We start from the raw sequence: 9717 nt of genomic DNA, 5'->3' as shown, positions 1-9717 counted from the left end.
TTCTTTTGTGTGTCGTGTGTGTGTATATATCCCTCAATGTGTATCACCCTCTCTTTCTTTCAAAAAATATTCCTCACAGTGTGCCTCCCTCTATTATGTGTGTGTGTTTTTTCCTCTAATCTTAGGGTCCGTCTGTATATCTCCGTCTATCTGATGTCCTCCCCCCATTTATAAGCCTTAACACTACCCTTTTAACAGCCTGTTTAGAATATCACCATACCCCTCCCATGTGCCTTCCATTTTTAGTTCCACTTTAGCTAATTAAGTATTAAACCCCATCAACATTCCCTGGCAGACTTATCTTTCCCATTTTATTAACTAAAAGCAAGCATGGGCAGCAGGATGTAGTCTGACAGCACATGCTGTCAAACTATTTAATTCAAAAGGGCCTTTATGCCCATGTTGTGCACATGCCCTCCAGTTCAGATTACCATTACAGACTAAACATTAGGTTTCTGAAATCACATTAACAACTATAAGTAAATGAACTTAGTTCTTAATTGATTCAGGCAATGTTCAACAGAAGCAAATCGATTTATTTTGTTCAGACAGTTGAAACTAATTGACGACATATGTCGACTCGACTATATTAGCATTAACATACACAATCGTAGCCAAAAATCAGACATTTAAACAGTATCGATACATGGTTCAAATTATACTGACTAAATGCACTCGAGGAGTCAACAAGTCAGTCCAAACTTGAAAATCAGCTACTTACACAACACTTACATACACATTATCAGGACAAATGGAAGGGCTTAATCAAACAACAGAGGTTCAGGCAAAGTGGTTAAGGCACAGTTGATAGAAGTCAAGGACACAAACAGAACATGAACAGACCCTTACAACAATCAAATGAACCAAAACAACTAAGAAAAGAAAGAAACTCACCTTAAACCGCAAAAGATCAAAGCCTTAACTCGGACACGGACAGACCTTTCTTAAGGCTGAATGGACTTTAATCGAAGTGTTTCTCAGATGAGAAACACTTCGATTAAGGTCCATTAGACCTTAATCTCTTCGGCTCGGACGGACACGGACCAGTGATGAGGAATCAACCAGTTCCAAAACTCAGATCTGGGATTCATGCTTCCCTGATCAGATTCGGACCAAACCAAGTATGGTTTGGTCACGGGGGGGGGGATTCTGGGGAGTGTCTGGTGTGAAGCTGGGGTTAAACGGTGTAGATCGAGTTTTGACTCGAATCTTCAAATGAAGATTCGAGGACCTATAGGATGATTCGAACTAAACGGTCAACATGTCTATGTTCAGGGTGGTGAGGGGGTTCTATGGTGTTCAGGTGGAGGTCACCGGCGTCCGTGCCGCCGGTTTTCATGGTGAAGAGTACAGGGGCGGCTCTAGGGTTTGGGGGTTCTGGTGAAGACGACGAGGCTGGGGTATTGGATAGGGGGGTAGGGTACGATTAGAGACTTATATAGTTAGTGGGTGGGCAGATCTCAACCGTTGGATCAACCGAAATCGATGGCTTGGATCTAAGGGTTTAGGGGAAACGGTGTCGTTTCAACTAATGGGGGTTTGGGTTGGTCCGGGTGGAAACGGGTCGGGTTCTGTTCGTGGGTATGGGAAATGTGATCTTGGCCGTTGATCAATCTGAGATCAACGACCCAGATCAACCTGGATCAATACGGCGTCGTTTGGACACCCTGGGTATCAGCTGGTGTTGGACCGGGCAGGCCTGGTTTGGACGTTGTTTGTTTTGGGCCAATTTTAATAAATTGGCCCAATCCGGAAGAAGAAAGGGTCTTTTTCTCTTTTTTTTATTATTTTTATTTCTTTTCTTATTTATTTTAAAAACAAAACTAAGCAAAAAATCAAATTAAAATTAAATACACACTCAATACAATTATTTGCACACACACTAAAGATATTTCAAAACAGGTAAAATCAAACAAAACAAAATCACGGACAAAGATGCCTGTTTATGCCTTTCTATTTAAACCATGTTACGGTTCAGATTATGCATGACCCACACATTTTGTATTTTGTTTTAAATAAATAAATAAATAAAAATGGGCAAAAGTCACAAATAAATCAACAAAGTGCCGTACAAAAATCCAAAATTGTATAGCAGGACCAATTTTTATTCTTTTGGAGCGACTGTCGCGCAAAACAAAAATCACGTGCTCACAGCTGCCCCTCTTTGTTCGGAAACACGAAGAGTTTTCGTGCAAAGATAAAGTGAGCGTGTATGAGCGATTTTTGCCTATGGACCACTCCGTATGAAGCATGTTTTTGAAAGATCTGACCGAATCTTGCTTCAAAGATTTCCTACATATCCTGGGCTAAACAGGAATCAGGTCAATGTAGTTCGAGAAGTTTTGGTAGCTGGGACTACCATGGGATTGCAATGCTTGCTGCTACTGCTGTTGCTGTTGTCACTGCTGCGTCACTGACCGCCTTATTACAACCAAACGAAAATTGGAAACTGAACTAACTACTTATATGCATGTCAACTGCTAGTTACAAGATTCCTATCTATGATTCTTTTACGACTTGATCTTGGGTCTTAGCTGATTCTGCTTGTAGACTCCGATCTGAATCTTGATGCTTGCGAGTTGCGGCGACTTGTTTAACCTCTGGGATACTGAGTGAGACGCGATTGGCAGGGTTCAGGACCTTAACCAAATGTTGGAGTCAATTTGCTTTCCATTTACTCCGATAGCTCGGGACATCTTCTCTCTTTTTCTTCTTTTTCTTCGTTGATTTCGAACTGGGACTCATCTCGTGGGGTCATTTCGATCCATGTGGGTCGAGGTTAGACCTGCGGGAGAAAACAAACGAACGAAATTTTCTGCCCCAGTTTCACTAGGAAAATTTTGTTAATTGTTCGCCAGGAAGTTCATAAAATTGATGAAAGAGGATATGCATGCTCAGTTCAGGGTTGGAGCCCTAATACCGACTAGCTGGGGAAAGGTTCAGTTTAAGGTTTAAAACCCTAATGCCGAACGAGAGTTTCGGGTTTAAAACCCTAATACTGACTAAAGGAAAAATTCAGTTTAGGGTTTAAAACCCTAATGCTGATTGCATGGAAAAACTCAACTTAGGGTTTAAAACCCTAATGCTGGCTGAAAGGAAAAAGTTCAGTTTAGGGTTTAAAACCCTAATGCTGACTAAAAGGAAAATTCAGTTTAGGGTTTAAAACCCTAATGTTGATTGCATGAAAAAGCTCAGTTTAGGGTTTAAAACCCTAATGCTGGCTGAAAGGAAAAAGTTCAGTTTAGGGTTTAAAACCCTAATGTTGACTAAAAGGAAAATTCAGTTTAGGGTTTAAAACCCTAATGCTGATTGCATGGAAAAGCTCAGTTTAGGGTTTAAAACCCCAATGCTGGCTGAAAGGAAAAAGTTTAGTTTAGGGTTTAAAACCCTAATGCTAACTAAAGGAAAAATTCAGTTTAGGGTTTAAAACCCTAATGCTGATTGCTTGAAAAAGCTCAGTTTAGGGTTTAAAACCCTAATATTGGCTGAAAGGAAAAAGTTCGGTTTAGGGTTTAAAACCCTAATGCTGACTAAAAGGAAAATTCAGTTTAGGGTTTAAAACCCTAATGCTGATTAAAAGAAAAATGCAGTTTAGGGTTTAAAACCCTAATGCTGATTGCATGGAAAAGCTCAGTTTAGGGTTTAAAACCCTAATGCTGGCTGAAAGGAAAAAGTTCAGTTTAGGGTTTAAAACCCTAATGCTGGCTGAAAGGAAAATTCAGTTTAGGGTTTAAAACCCTAGCGCTGATTGCATGGAAAAGCTCAGTTTAAGGTTTAAAACCCTAATGCTGGCTGCATAGAAAAGCTCAGTTTAGGGTTTAAAACCCTAATGCTGGCTGAAAGGAAAAAGTTCAGTTTAGGATTTAAAACCCTGATGCCGACTAAAAGGAAAATTCAGTTTAGGGTTTAAAACCCTAATGCTGATTGCATGGAAAAGCTCATTTTAGGGTTTAAAACCCTAATGCTGGCTGAAAGGAAAAAGTTCAGTTTAGGGTTTAAAACCCTAATGCTGACTAAAAGGAAAATTCAGTTTAGGGTTTAAAACCCTAATGCTGATTGCATGGAAAAGCTTAGTTTAGGGTTTAAAACCCTAATGCTGGCTGAAAGGAAAAAGTTCAGTTTAGGGTTTAAAACCCTAATGCTGACTAAAAGGAAAATTCAGTTTAGGGTTTAAAACCCTAATGCTGATTGCATGGAAAAGCTCAGTTTAGGGTTTAAAACCCTAATGCTGGCTGAAAGGAAAAAGTTCAGTTTAGGGTTTAAAACCCTAATGCTGACTAAAAGGAAAATTCAGTTTAGGGTTTAAAACCCTAATGTTGATTGCATGGAAAAGCTCAGTTTAGGGTTTAAAACCCTAATGCTGGCTGAAAGGAAAAAGTTCAGTTTAGGGTTTAAAACCCTAATGCTGACTAAATGGAAAAACTCAGTTTAGGGTTTAAAACCCTAATGCTGGCTGAAAGGAAAAAGTTCAGTTTAGGATTTAAAACCCTGATGCCGACTAAAAGGAAAATTCAGTTTAGGGTTTAAAACCCTAATGCTGATTGCATGGAAAAGCTCAGTTTAGGGTTTAAAACCCTAATGCTGGCTGAAAGGAAAAAGTTCAGTTTAGGGTTTAAAACCCTAATGCTGACTAAAAGGAAAATTCAGTTTAGGGTTTAAAACCCTAATGCTGATTGCATGGAAAAGCTCAGTTTAGGGTTTAAAACCCTAATGCTGGCTGAAAGGAAAAAGTTCAGTTTAGGGTTTAAAACCCTAATGCCGACTAAAAGGAAAATTCAGTTTAGGGTTTAAAACCCTAATGCTGATTGCATGGAAAAGCTCAGTTTAGGGTTTAAAACTCTAATGCTGGCTGAAAGGAAAAAGTTCAGTTTAGGGTTTAAAACCCTAATGCTGACTAAAAGGAAAATTCAGTTTAGGGTTTAAAACCCTAATGCTGATTGCATGGAAAAGCTCAGTTTAGGGTTTAAAACCCTAATGCTGGCTGCATGGAAAAGCTCAGTTTAGGGTTTAAAACCCTAATGCTGGCTGAAAGGAAAAAGTTCAGTTTAGGGTTTAAAACCCTAATGCTGGCTGAAAGGAAAATTCAGTTTAGGGTTTAAAACCCTAACGCTGATTGCATGGAAAAGCTCAGTTTAGGGTTTAAAACCCTAATCTGAAAGGAAAAAGCTCAGTTTAGGGTTTAAAACCCTAATGCTGGCTGAAAGGAAAAAGTTCAGTCTAGGGTTTAAAACCCTAATGCTGACTAAAAGGAAAATTCAGTTTAGGGTTTAAAACCCTAATGCTGATTGCATGGAAAAGCTCAGTTTAGGGTTTAAAACCCTAATGCTGGCTGAAAGGAAAATTCAGTTTAGGGTTTAAAACCCTAATGCTGATTGCATGGAAAAGCTCAGTTTAGGGTTTAAAACCCTAATCTGAAAGGAAAAAGCTCAGTTTAGGGTTTAAAACCCTAATGCTGGCTGAAAGGAAAAAGTTCAGTTTAGGGTTTAAAACCCTAATGCTGACTGAAAGGAAAAAGTTCAGTTTAGGGTTTAAAACCCTAATGCTGGCTGAAAGGAAAATTCAGTTTAGGGTTTAAAACCCTAACGCTGATTGCATGGAAAAGCTCAGTTTAGGGTTTAAAACCCTAATCTGAAAGGAAAAAGTTCAGTTTAGGGTTTAAAACCCTAATGCTGGCTGAAAGGAAAAAGTTCAGTTTAGGGTTTAAAACCCTAATGCTGGCTGAAAGGAAAATTCAGTTTAGGGTTTAAAACCCTAACGCTGATTGCATGGAAAAGCTCAGTTTAGGGTTTAAAACCCTAATCTGAAAGGAAAAAGCTCAGTTTAGGGTTTAAAACCCTAATGCTGGCTGAAAGGAAAAAGTTCAGTTTAGGGTTTAAAACCCTAATGCTGACTAAAAGGAAAAGCTCAGTTTAGGGTTTAAAACCCTAATGCTGGCTGCATGGAAAAGCTCAGTTTAGGGTTTAAAACCCTAATGCTGGCTGAAAGGAAAAAGTTCAGTTTAGGGTTTAAAACCCTAATGCTGGCTGAAAGGAAAATTCAGTTTAGGGTTTAAAACCCTAACGCTGATTGCATGGAAAAGCTCAGTTTAGGGTTTAAAACCCTAATGCTGGCTAAAAGGAAAAAGTTCAGTTTAGGGTTTAAAACCCTAATGCTGACTAAAAGGAAAAGCTCAGTTTAGGGTTTAAAACCCTAATGCTGATAACATGGAAAAGCTCAGTTTAGGGTTTAAAACCCTAATGCTGGCTGAATGGAAAAATTTAGTTTAGGGTTTAAAACCCTAATGCTGACTAAAAAGAAAATTCAGTTTAGGGTTTAAAACCCTAATGCTGACTGGCTGGGGATAAAGCTCGAGAATACTACACGATCTATTTTTGAGTTTTCCTGTTTTAATAGAAGATAAAAGGGAGTTTCGTGGAAGCTTACCTTTCGAGTGAATTCATCATTGCCGAAGTACTTCCTGTACCCGTGTACCTTCTTCTTTGGGCGACATCTGCTTCTTGCACGGTTCTCTTGGATCGGACCTATTTTAACCTTTCAGACAAAGAATCATTTGTTAGTTCGGAAATGACGGTCGGTTTGGTGACCTTGATCGTTCCCAGTTGCTTTCTTGCGTCTTTATTTCTGTTGTGAAGTTCCGCCATTGATTTGATTCGAATGGCGAAACCCTTCTAGACTGTTCAGGCTTGTATTTCCAGATTCTGCGATGATTTGCCTCGTAAGGCCTCTTTTTTTCTTTTTGTCCCGTTTTGATTGGAGGTTCTCAACGGGGATTTTATTGGAGGTGTTTTGTGGGAATTTGTACAAAAGGAAGCTCTGTGGGGGGAATATTTACAAAGTGGATTCTTTGTGCGGATTCTGTACAATGGGGTATGCTGGATATTTTGTTTCAAAACGAGTTTCCCAGGGTTTGTTGGGGTAAGCTTTGTTGGGGAATATTTACAAAGGGACTTGCTGGGGGTGTGCTGAGGAAGTTCCAACGGGGATTTTTTTTTTTTATATATATTGGGGAGACTCTGTGGGAGATTGTACAAAAGGAGAGACTCTGTGGGGATTTGTACAGGGGGAGACTCTGTGGGGATTTATCTGAAAGCGGACCTGCCGGGGAAGATTTCTCTCTTTCCTCTTTACTTTAAAACACCATCAAACGTCATGATTCGTCAGGCTTGGGCGATCGTACCAACGAAAAGAGGTGCTTTCCTTCATGAGACGGGATTCCGTGCAAACAAACCTGCCACTTGCCCTTTCCGGTGTGTCCTGAACTTGGGGTTAAAACACAAAAGGGATTTGAAGAGAAGAAAAGAAAGGAGAACATAAGTTCAGGAAGGGAGTGCCCCTTTTGGGACGAGAAAAACTTATCTGAGGAAGATAACGCTAGCTTTAAACGACATGACATGCTCTTTGGGCTGGACGTCTGACCTTCCATGAACTTGCGTTTTCCTGAACCAGAACAGATCTGTGATTCCAAACCGGTGGAACTTTGCCGAGACCTCCTTGGGGTGGGATCATTCCTTTTCGGCCCAAAGCGCCCTTTGCGGGTTTTAGCTGGCTGACCTCTCTCATTTCTATTCCTGTCATCGCTTGATAGCACTCTTTGTGAGTTTTTACTAAACAAGCTCTCTCATTTTGGTTTCTCTTCTCCCGTCGCCTCGTGGTGCCCGAAGGTTTTCACCGCTGAGACTCTCTCATTTTATTTCTCTCAATTTAAAGTGTGCCGGTTTCCATTTGTGATGCTTATTGGTTCCCCACCATCTTTGGTAATTGATCTGAAGGCTTGTGCTTGGTAAAGAGAGGTAGATGATACTAACTTCTAAACTGCTCGACGTGCCCCGGTTTCAATTTCAGGGTGAATGGGATTTTATTGTTGGTGTGACTGAACCTCAGGGAGAGGCTGCCTACGTATCCTTTCGGAATCAAGTCAAACGTAGTTCAGGCCTCAATCAAATTTTGTTTTTGTTTTCTTTCTTTGTTTTTTTTCTTTTTTTTTCTTTTTGTAGAGAGGATTGGGTAGTGTTTGGGAGTAGTGGGGGATAAAACCTTCGCCATTTTCAAATGTGTCAGGACCACTTGGAGTATGATCTAGACGTAGTATCTCTTGACTGCATCTGCATTTACTGCTGTGTCGGGGTCATTTCCTTCGATATCACCCAAATACAGTGCTCCTCTCGGCAATATCTTCCTTACGATGTATGGGCCTTTCCAATTTGGGGCAAACTTTCCTTTTGCTTCTTCATGATGCGGCAGAATACGCCTTAGTACCAGCTGACCTACTTCGAAATTCCGGGGTCGGACTTTCTTGTTGTAAGCACGGGCCATCCTTCGTTGGTATAACTGTCCGTGACAAACTGCGGCCATTCGCTTTTCATCAATCAACGTCAATTGCTCCAGTCGAGCCTTAACCCACTCGCTGTCTTCGATTTCTGCTTCGACAATGATTCGAAGCGAAGGAATTTCTACCTCTGCCGGTATTACAGCCTCGGTCCCATAAACCAAAAGATAAGGAGTCGCTCCCACCGATGTGCGTACCGTAGTGCGGTACCCCAATAATGCAAAAGGTAACTGCTCATGCCACTGTCGGGAACTTTGGATTGTTTTCCTCAAAATCTTCTTGATGTTTTTATTTGCAGCTTCCACAGCACCATTGGCTTTCGGCCGATAAGGAGTAGAATTCCTATGCGTTATCTTGAACTGCTCGCATACATCTCCCATCAAGTGACTGTTCAAGTTTGCTGCATTATCTGTAATGATAGTCGCAGGAATACCGAAACGACAGATAAGATTTGAGTGCACAAAATCTACTACAGCTTTCTTAGTGACCGACTTGAGAGTGACAGCTTCTACCCATTTTGTGAAGTAATCGATGGCAACCAGTATAAACCTGTGTCCATTCGAAGCCTTCGGTTCGATTGGTCCAATGACGTCCATGCCCCATGCGACAAATGGCCAAGGTGCGGACATGGGATGCAACTCCGTGGGAGGTGCATGAATCAAATCACCGTGCACCTGACACTGATGACACTTCCGGACAAAGCTAAAGCAATCTTTTTCCATGGTCATCCAGTAATAACCTGCTCGGAGGATTTTCTTCGCTAAGACATACCCGTTCATGTGAGGTCCGCACACACCTGCGTGTACTTCGTGCATGATCTTTCTCGATTCCTCGATATCGACACATCTTAGGAGATTGAGGTCCGGGGTCCTCTTATATAACAATTCACCGCTTAGAAAGAAACCACTTGCATGTCACCTAATGGTCCTCTTCTGATCTCCAGTAGCATGCTCGGGGTATTCTTGCGTCTTCAGGAATTTCCTGATGTCATGGTACCAAGGCTGCGTACTTGATCCTGCCTCGATTACACTGCAGTAACCGTGTCTTTCCTTGATTTGGATTTCCAAAGGATCGACGTGGGCGTTGCCCGGGTAGGGTAGCATTGAAGCCAAAGTAGCAAGTGCATCTGCCAGTTCATTGTGGCACCTCGGAATATACCTGAATTCTATTGACGTAAAGCGCTTGCTGAGGTCCTCCACATGCTGTCGGTAAGGGATAAGTTTGACATCCCGAGTTTCTCATTCGCCTTGAGCTTGCCGGATGATCAGGTCAGAATCTCCCATAATCAGTAAGTCTTTGACATCCTGATCGATTGCCATATGCATGCCCATAATGCAGGCTTCATACTCAGCTGTATTATTTGTGCAAAAGAAACGCAGTCTAGCTGTGGC

This window comes from Nicotiana sylvestris, chromosome 1, assembly GCF_000393655.2.
Source record: "Nicotiana sylvestris chromosome 1, ASM39365v2, whole genome shotgun sequence".
NCBI lineage: Eukaryota > Viridiplantae > Streptophyta > Magnoliopsida > Solanales > Solanaceae > Nicotiana > Nicotiana sylvestris.
The sequence above is the reverse complement of the archived record's forward strand: the minus strand, read 5'-3'. Positions refer to the sequence as shown.